The sequence below is a fragment of the Callorhinus ursinus genome, unplaced genomic scaffold (assembly GCF_003265705.2).
Source record: "Callorhinus ursinus isolate GAN/ISIS: 27379988/994484 unplaced genomic scaffold, GSC_fseal_2.0 scaffold24, whole genome shotgun sequence".
NCBI classification, from domain to species: Eukaryota; Metazoa; Chordata; class Mammalia; order Carnivora; family Otariidae; genus Callorhinus; species Callorhinus ursinus.
In genome coordinates this window covers 3,570,208-3,580,438 of record NW_027397086.1, presented here as the reverse complement: position 1 = coordinate 3,580,438, position 10,231 = coordinate 3,570,208, and positions in this window count along the sequence as shown.

Sequence of the window (10,231 nt, the reverse complement as noted above, 5' to 3'; positions counted from 1 at the left end):
CAGGCTCCCTGCTCCGCGGGGAGCCTGCTTCTCCCTCTCCCACTCCCCCTGCTTGTGTTCCCTCTCCCTCTCTCTCTGTCAATTAAATAAATAAAATCTCTAAAAAAATTTTTCATTTAAAACCTAATTGGAGGGTGCCTGGGTGGCTCAGTTGGTTAAGCGACTGCCTTCAGCTCAGGTCATGATCCTGGAGTCCTGGGATCGAGTCCCACGTCGGGCTCCCTGCTCAGCGGGGAGTCTGCTTCTCCCTCTGACCCTCTTCCCTCTCGTGCTATCTCTCATTCTCTCTCTCTCAAATAAATAAATAAAATCTTTAAAAAAAAAAAAATAAAATAAAACCTAATTGGAGGGTAATTTAATCTTAAAGTCTCCTCTTGAATCTAGAAATCCTACTTCGGGAATTTTTCCTGTGTCAACAGTTACAGATCTACCCAAATGTTGAGCCCCAAGGAAAGTCACTAGCACCTCATTTATAATAACATTACTATGATAATAGTAGGATCTTGCAGTCAACCTAAATTTTCAAGCAAAGTGGTGCCACACAACAGGTGCTCACAAAATATTTGAGAAAGAGGGGCACCTGGGTAGCTCAGTCAATTAAGCATCTGCCTTCAGCTCAGGTGGGGAGCCTGCTTCTCTCTCCGCCTCTCCTGCTCCCCCTGCTCATTTTCTCTCTCACTCACTCTCTCTCTCTCAAATAAATAAATAAAATCTTAAATAAAAAAATATTTGAGAAAGAATGTATAGTAGGCCTTTAATTGAATATTTCTAACACATGGTATAGAATCTCAGGTGGCCATTAACAGTGTTGTTATATAGATATTTAAATGTGGCAAAATGTGCAGCATATTAAAGTGGGTTTTTTTTAAGATTTTATTTATCTATTTGACAGAAAGAGAGACAGTGAGAAAGGGAACACGAGCAGGGTGGGGGAGCGGGAGAGGGAGAAGCAGGCCTCCTGCTGAGCAGGGAGCCTAATGCGAGGCTCTATCCCAAGACCCCGTGATCACAATCTGAGCCAAAGGCAGATACCCAACGACTGAGCCACCCAGGCGCCCCACATATTAAAGTTTTTATAAAACTCAATTTATGCACAGTGTATCCTGTTTTTATGATATTATATATCATACAATATATATCATTATAATATATACTTCTAACAAAACCTAGGAGTATAGATCCAAATATTGATAGCAGTTGCCTCTGGGTGATTTAAATTTCATTTTTTTCTCTTTGTGGCATTCAAGTTTTATATGGCTTATTTGTTTTTTTTTTTTAAGATTTGTTATTTATTTATTTTTGAGAGAGAGAGAATGAGAGAGAGAGAAAGCACATGGGGGAGGTCAGAGGGAGAAGCAGACTCCCTGCCGAGCAGGGAGCCCGATGCGGGACTCGATCCAGGGACTCCAGGATCATGACCTGAGCCGAAGGCAGTTGCTTAACCAACTGAGCCACCCAGGCGCCCTATATGGCTTATTTGTAAAAAGAAAGCCATGAATGAATGAATGAACAAAGGCTCGGACTATCCTTAGTATGCTAAAGAGAGTATTATACCTTGGGCAAGCAGGACGGTTGGGGTAATGTATCCAGGGGGGAAGTCTTAAGCAGGGATATGTGCCAGAAAGGAGGAGGCTGAAAGGGAAAGCACTGGATGAGGAGTGGAGGGAGCAAGGAGAAGAGCAGTTGGGCAGCCAGTGGCCCTGTGGTGTCTCTCCAGCCCTCATCCTGAAGCAACAGGCACTCTGGCCCATCCTCCGTTACCCTGACAGCAACTCAAACTCCTCTGCCCAACCTCTGGGATGCTCCTCCCTGCTCTCCTAACCTTCAGGCCTCCCTAGAAGTGTTACTTGCTAAAGGGACCAGATCCCAAACCCCTGTTACTGGCTCTCAGGAACCAAATTTCTCTCCTCTGGAGCACTCCTCAAACATGTAATTAGGTAACAAGGTAGTAATGCCTGTCTTTGCCCCAGTGGGTCATCTGTACTAACATAGGGACCACAGGTGTCCCCAGAGCCCAGCAATGTGCCTGGCATACAGCAAAGACTAATCAAATGCCTCACCATTGGTAAGTACAGTTTTCAGCCTTATAGGAGGGCGGAGCCTCTCTTAAGTCTCAGATGGAGTATCAGGCCATTTCCAGGAAGCTTCCTTCTTCCTACCTCTACTCCTTGCTGCACAAGAAGTTCAGTAAATGGGGCACCTGGGTGGCTCAGTTGGTTGGGCGACTGCCTTCAGCTCAGGTCATAATCCTGGAGTCCCAGGATTGAGTCCCGCGTCGGGCTCCCTGCTCAGCGGGGAGTCTGCTTCTCCCTCTGACCCTCCCGCCTCTCATGTGCTTTCTCTCTCTCTCTCTCAAATAAATAAATGAAATCTTTAAAAAAGGAAAAAAGTTCAGTAAATGTATGTTCAGAGAACATTCAAATGCATTCAAAGAGGCGCTTGCAAAGAGTCAAAAAAGAAGGCATCCCCATTTTAAAACCCTGCTGGTTGGGGCGCCTGGGTGGCTCAGTCGTTAAGCATCTGCCTTCAGCTCAGGTCATGATCCCAGGGTCCTGGGATCGATCCCCGCATCAGGCTCCCTGCTCAGCGGGGAGCCTGCTTCTCCCTCTCCCACTCCCCCTGCTTGTGTTCCCTCTCTCGCTGTGTCTCTCTCTGTCAAATAAATAAATAAAATCTTAAAAAAATAAAATAAAAAATAAATAAAACCCTGTTGGCAATTATTTCAGGAACATTCAGTTCTACTTAGTAAACAACTCAAACTTCGAACGTCTATACCATGCACCGAGGATGAAACAACAAATATAATAACACCTCCTAGCGTATGGCATTCTCACCATGTATTAAACACTTTGCATGAATTCTCACAATATCCTGATAGGTCAAGTATTACTATAAACCACATTTCACAGAGATAAGAAAGAACAAAGCCTCAGAGAACCTTATGACTTGCCCAGGGTCATGCATAGCTGGTGAGATGGTAGTTGGATTAACACCCTGAACTGCCTGATTCGAAAGCCCATGCTCCTTCCTTTAAATCACTCTGTGCCTTGGGGTGCCTGGGTGGCTCAGTGAGTTAAGCATCCAACTGTTGATTTCAGTTCAGGTCATAACCTCAGGGTCATGGGATCAAGCCCCACGTCAGGCTCTGTGCTGGGTGGGGAGTCTACTTGAGATTCTCTCTCTCCCTCTCTCTATCCCCAGCCCCGCCTCATGCTCTCTCTGTCTCTCTCTCTCTCTCTTTCTCTCTCTCTAAAATAAATAAATAGGGGCACCTGGGTTGTGCAGTCAGTTAAGCATCTGACTCTTGGTATCAGCTCCAGTTGTGTTCTCAGGGTTGTAAGATCGAGCCCCATTTCAGGCTCCACGCTCAGCGTGGAGTCAGCTTGAGATTCTCTCTCCCTTTCCTTTTGCCCCTCCCACTTGTGCTCTCTCTCTCTCCCTCTCCAATAAATAAATAAATATTTAAAAATAAGTAAGGGCGCCTGGTTAGCTCAGTTGGTTAAGCAACTGGCTTCGGCTCAGGTCATGATCCTGGAATCCTGCATCAGGCTCCCTGCTCAGCAGGGAGTCTGCTTCTCCCTCTGACCCTCCCCCCTCTCATGCTCTCTCTCATTCTCTCTCTCAAATAAACAAATTTTAAAAATCTAAAGAAAAAGAAATAAATAAAAATAAAAATAAGTAAATAAATAAATCTTTATAAATAAATAAGTCACTGTGTGCCTCAACTATCTTGTCTATAAAACTGAGGCCATAGGGTCTATCTCATTGGAGTTGAAATAAGATTGAAAGAGTTAACACTTGGAGAGCAAGTACACAAAGCAGTGCCTAGTATGTTATCAGTACTTAATACTTCTTAATTATTTTTAAAGTTTATTTATTTAAGTAATCTCTACACCCGACGGAGGGCTCAAACTCACCACCCCGAAATCAAGAGTCACATGCTCCTCTGACTGAGCTAGCCAGGCACCCCACTACTTTTTAATTATTAACATCATTTTTTTTAAGATTTCATTTATTTATTTGAGAGAGAGAGAGAGAAAGCAGGAGCACAGGGGAGGGGTAAATGGGGAGAAAGAGAGAGAGAGATTTTCCAGTAGACTCTGTGCTGAACATGGAGCCCCATGTGGGGCTCATTAAATTAAATTAAATTAAAACTCATTAAAACAGCTTTGTCAGAGCTGGAGTTGGGGAACAGGAAGAAGGGAAGGACAATGGGCTAAAACTCCCACCCCCTTTCCCAGCTAAGGCACAGGACAGTCACTCCTCCCCAGACTCACAAGCATAGATATCAGTTGAGCCCCAGCCTTGATCCATCCGCCCAGGATCAAGCAAGGGTGATTTTTCTTAGGATCTGCTGTAGTTGAGCCCCAACACGTGGCCAATTAATGGCCAGTTATTAGAACGTCATGGAGGGGAATTTGGCATCTGGCAGTAGGGTTTCAAATCTTTTTTTTTTTAAGATTTTTATTTATTTATTTGAGAGAGAGAGAGAGAGAATGAGCTGGAGAGAGGGGCAGAGTGAGAGAGAGAGGGAAGCCAACCCCCGCTGAGCAGGAAGCTCACCACAGGGTTCAATTCCAGGACCCAGAGAACTTGACCTGAGCCTAAGGCAGACGCTTAATCTACTGGGTCACCCAGGCACCCCCCATCAAATGTTTTTTTTTTTAGATTTTATTTATTTATTTGAGATTTGAGGGAGAGACAGAGAGCACTGGGTGGGGGGGTGCATTGTGGGAGGGGCAGAGGGAGAGGGAGAAGGAGACTCCCCACTTGCTGAGCGGGGAGCCTGACACGGACTGGATCCCAGGATCCGGGATCAGGACCTGAGCCAAAGGCAGACGCTTAACCTACTGAGCCACCCAGGTGCCCTTCAAATCTTGATTCTTCAGTGCAGTTACGGTGTAATCTCTTGCCTTTCCTGACCCTCTCTGTGCCCAAGTATTCTCCGCTTGGAATGCTTGTCTCCCAGCTCTGTGAAGGGTGGACTCCTTTTTATTTTTTTGTGTTTTAAGTCTGAGAGTGAAGATTTTCTTCTTAGAAGAAACTTCCCTGAAGATTTTTTTAAAAGATTTTATTTATTTGACAGAGAGAGACACAGTGAGAGAGGGAACACAAGCAGGAGGGGAAGGAGAGGGAGAAGCAGGCTTCCCGCGGAGCAGGGAGCCCGACGCGGGACTCGATCCCAGGACCCTGGGATCACGACCTGAGCCGAAGGCAGACGCTTAACGACTGAGCCACCCAGGCACCCTTCCCTAAAGATTTGATTGAAAAAGGCCTTCCTCATTATTCTCCATCTCACCCCCCACTGGCTGCCTTCTTGGCAGCCTTCTTTTTTTTTTTTTTTTGTTTTTTTTAAGATTTTATTTATTTATTTGAGAGAGAGAGAATGAGAGACAGAGAGCACACGAGGGAAGAGGGTCAGAGGGAGAAGCAGACTCCCCGCCGAGCAGGGAGCCCGATGCGGGACTCGATCCCGGGACTCCAGGATCATGACCTGAGCCGAAGGCAGTCGCTTAACCAACTGAGCCACCCAGGCGCCCTCTTGGCAGCCTTCTTAACTTGGTATTATGCTTGCTGTTTGTTTCCTGCTCTGCCATGTGTGTTTTCCCACTCCACCATGCGCTGCAACCATTGTCTCCTTGGCCTCAGCTTTACCCGTGCCAGGTCAGTCCTCACCCATGGCAGGTCATCCATAAACGTGTGCCCACCTTAAATGAACATACATAAACTGGAAGGATAATGATGCTTCCTATACCTGGTCATTGTGAAGGTTAAGTGCATCTGGCACCTGAAAGGGCTTAATAAACAGTAGCTATAGGGGTGCCTGGGGGGCACAGTTGGTTAAGTGTCTGACTTTTTTTTTTTTAAGATTTTTATTTATTTATTTGATGGGGGGAACCGGGACCAGGGGGAGCGGCCAAGGGAGAAGCAGACTCCCTACTGAGCAGGGAGACTGATGTGGGCTCCATCCCAGGACCCCGGGATCATGACCTGAGCTGAAGACAGATGCTTAACCGAATGACCCACTCAGGTGTCCCTAAGATTTTATTTTTTTAAGTAATCTCTACACCCAATGTGGGGCTCAAATTCACAACCCCAAGATCAAGAGTCACATGCTCTACCAAATGAACCAGCCAAGGCCCCAAAGATGGACCTGATTTTTAGAGTCAAGATTTAGTCAGAGGGCACCTGGGTGGCTCAGTTGGTTGAGCGGCTGCCTTCGGTTCAGGTCATGATCCTAGAGTCCCTGGATCAAGTCCCGCATCAGGTTCCCGGCTCGGCGGGGAGTCTGCTTCTCCCTCTGACCCTCCCCCCTCTCATGTGCTCTCTCTCTCTCTCATTCTCTCTGTCTCAAATAAATAAATAAAATCTAAAAAAACAAGATTTAGTCAAATACAAAATAAATGATTATGTTGGGACCTAGCAAAGTGATCTCTTTTGATCTATAAAATGGGTTGTGAACATGACTTCTGTTCCAGTTCATTGGGAAGAATAAACCCATAAGAATGCCCAATAAATTTCCTAAAATTAAAGAAGCCAGGCCTCACCACACAGTAAGAAATAGACAAAGTAAAGCCAGATGTAAAAGACAACATATTGTATGATTCCATTTGTATGAAATGTCCAGGAAAGGCAATTTACAGACAGAAAGTAGATTAGTGTTTGCCTGGGGCTGGGGGTGGGAATGGGCATGAGGTTTCTTTTAGGGGTAATGGAAATATTCTAAAATCTGATTGTGGTGATGGTTCTACAGTTTTGTAAACTTACTAGCAATCATTGAATTGTATGCTTAAAATGAGTGAAATACGTGGCATGTAAATGATACTTAAATAAAGCTGTTAAGTCAGAGAGAGAAAGAGAAATAGTCCAAGAAAAATAATATAAAGAATATGAATTGATATTGGAATAATCATAGATATCTATTCAATGGAATAGCAAACCCAGAACCAGATATATGTAAGTATATATTTAAGGTATGTCAGAAGTGACATTTCAGAGTGGGGTGGAATACTTATATTCAGTGAATGATGTACATTCATAACCCTGCAATCACACACACTCCACTCATCTATGAGATTTGAATGATGGAGCTACATTGTTTTAATCTTTGCAACCCTACCGTCTAGCTCAGTGCTTGGAAACATATAATATCCATTCTAGGGACCCCTGAGTGCCTCAGTCAGTGAAGCATCTGCCTTTGGCTCAGGTCATGATCCCAGGGTCCTGGGATCAAGTCCCAAGTTGGGCTCCGTGCTCAGTGGGAAGCCTGCTTTTCCCTCTGCCTGCCACTCCCCCTGCTTGTGCTCTCTCACACTCTCTCCCTCTCTGACAAATAAATAAATAAAATCTTAAAAAAAAATAACATCCAGGGCGCCTGGGTGGCTCAGTTGGTTAAGCGACTGCCTTCGGCTCAGGTCATGATCCTGGAGTCCCAGGAATGAGTCCCGCATCGGGCTCCCTTCTCAGCAGGGAGTCTGCTTCTCCCTCTGACCTCCCCCCTCTCATGTGCTCTCTCTCTCTGTCATTCTCGCTCTCTCAAATAAATAAATAAATAAAATCTTTAAAAAATAAAAAAAATAATATCCATTCTCTAAAGGGCTGAGCTGTCAATTCCTTGCAATTTTCAAAGGTTCAGAACAATTCTCATTTTTTAAAAGATTTTATTTATTTGAGAGAGAGAGAGCGATTGAGAGAGAGAGAGCATGAGCAGGGTGAGGGGCAGAGGGAGAAAGAGAAGCAGATTCCCCGCTGAGCGGGGAGCACAAAATGGGGCTTGATCCCAGGCCCCTGAGATCATGACCTGAGCTGAAGGCAGATACTTAACCGACTAAGACACCCAGGTGCCCCTTGAACTCATTTTTTCTTTAAACTCTAACAACTTTGGTGCACCTGGGTGACTCAGTCGGTTAAGCCTCTGACTCTTGATTTCAGCTCAGGTCATGAACTCAGGGGCACGGGATCAAGCCCTGTGTCGGGCTCTGCATTCAGTGCCAAGCCTACTTAAGATTCTCTCTCGCTCTCCCTCTGCCCCTCCACCTGCTTGCGTGCTTTCTCTCTCTAAATAAATAAACAAAATCTTTAATAATAAACAAACAAATAAATAAATAAATTCTAACAACCTTATTGAGATAAGTTCATATACCCTACAATTCAGCCATTTAAAGTGTGCAATTCAATAATTTTCTTTTTTTTTTAAAGATTTTATTTATTTATTTGACAGAGATAGAGAGAGGGAGAGCACAAGCAGGTGGAGTGACAGGCAGAGGGAGAGGGAGAAGCAGGCTCCCCGCTGTGGAAGGAGCCTGACGTGGGGCTCTGGGATCATGACCTGAGCCAAAGGCAGCCGCTCAACCGACTGACCCACCCAGGCGTCCCTCAATAATTTTCTGTATATTCAAAGAAATGTGCAACCAATCACCATAATCAATTCTAGAAAAAATTTTTTAGAAACTATCTTTTTTTTTTTAGATTTTATTTATTTATTTGAGAGAGAGAGAGCAAGAAGCAGGGGGAGGAAGTAGCAGAGGGAGAGGGACAACCAGACTCTGCACTGAGCACGGAGCCTGTCGCCGGGCTTGCTATCATGACCCTGAGATCATGACCTGAGCCAAAACCAAGAGTCAGACGCTCAACTGACTGAGCCACCCAGGTGGCCCCATAATCAATTTTTAAAACATCTTCATCACCCCGAAAGAAATCCCTTGCCATCCATTCATTCTTACCAACCCAGCTTAAACTTCACCTTTGATTTCTGCTAATGGATTTATTTGTTCCGTTTTCTCTAATCCTACAGAATTCTGTTCATATCTATTACAGTTTTTGACAAGAACTATAGATACTCAGGACACAGGCATGTCTTAATCAGCTTTGAATTTTTTGGGCGCCTGGGTGGCTCAGTTGGTTAAGCGACTGCCTTCGCTCAGGTCATGATCCTGGAGTCCCGGGATCGAGTCCCGCATCTGGCTCCCTGCTCAGCAGGGAGTCTGCTTCTCCCTCGGGCCCTCCTCCCTCTCATGCTCTCTCTCTCTATCTCATTCTCTCTCTCAAATAAATAAATAAAATCTTTAAAAAAAATCAGCTTTGAATTTTGTATGCCCAATATAGAAAAAATGTAGAGACCCTGTCACAGCCCACAAGCCCTACACAGCCCACAAGCCCCACAAGCCTCCAACATTCCCTTAGCCCATCTCCCACAATTTACCTCATTCCAACAACCTGACTTCCTTGGTTCTCCTGGAAAATGCTCCTGCCTTGGGACTTAGACCTTCTTGTTTCTCTGTCTAGAATGTTATTCCCCTAATGATCACAATGCCCATTCTGTACTTCCTTGAGGTCTTTGTCCAAATGCTAGCTCATTAAGAAGACTTTACCTTATTTTTTAAAAGATTTTATTTATTTGAGAGAGAGGGAGATGGACAAGCAGACTCCCCACCAAATGGGGAGCCCAATGTGGGGCTCAATCCCAGGACCCTGAGATCATGACTTGAGCCAAAGTTAGATGCTTAATTGACTGAGCCACCCGGGTACTCCAAGAAGGTCTTACCTTATTATCTGTATTTTGTTCATAGACCTTGTAGTCATTGCTACCTGGCATGTATTAGACACTCAATAATATTGACTGAGTGAATGAATAAGTGTGAATTTATATAAGCAAATTTTCTTCTAAATATGGTAATTTCAGGATTTCTTTTGTCAACGTTATGAATTGTAGCACAAGTTCTATTGAAAGAAATGTGTCATGTAAACAGTTATTTGGGTAAAATTAAACTCTATGAACTTCAAAGTTATTTGGTGGGGGGTGGTGTGTGTTATATACATCTTTATGTTTGCCATCACTTTTTAAAAATTACAAAAAAAGTTTTTAAGTAGGTTCTATGCCCAACCTGGGGCTTGAACTTACAACCCCAAGATCAAGAGTCGTATGCTCTACCTACTGAGCCAGCCAGGTGCCCCTGCCATCACTTTTAACTGGAGCTTTCTCATGAAAAAGAGTTACTCGATATGTATTGAATAGAAAGGAAAATGTGTTGGATCAACTGAACAATCATTTGGGGAAAAAAAGTCTAATTATATCTTTGTTTCACATCATATTCCAGAATGAATTCAGATAGGTTATAACTTGTAGCATTAAAAAGGAAGATATCCCATAGAAGAAGAAAACACAGGTGATTATTTGCTATATCTTGGGATGGAGGAGTCTCTCTAAGCATCTCCAAAGGCAGAAACCATT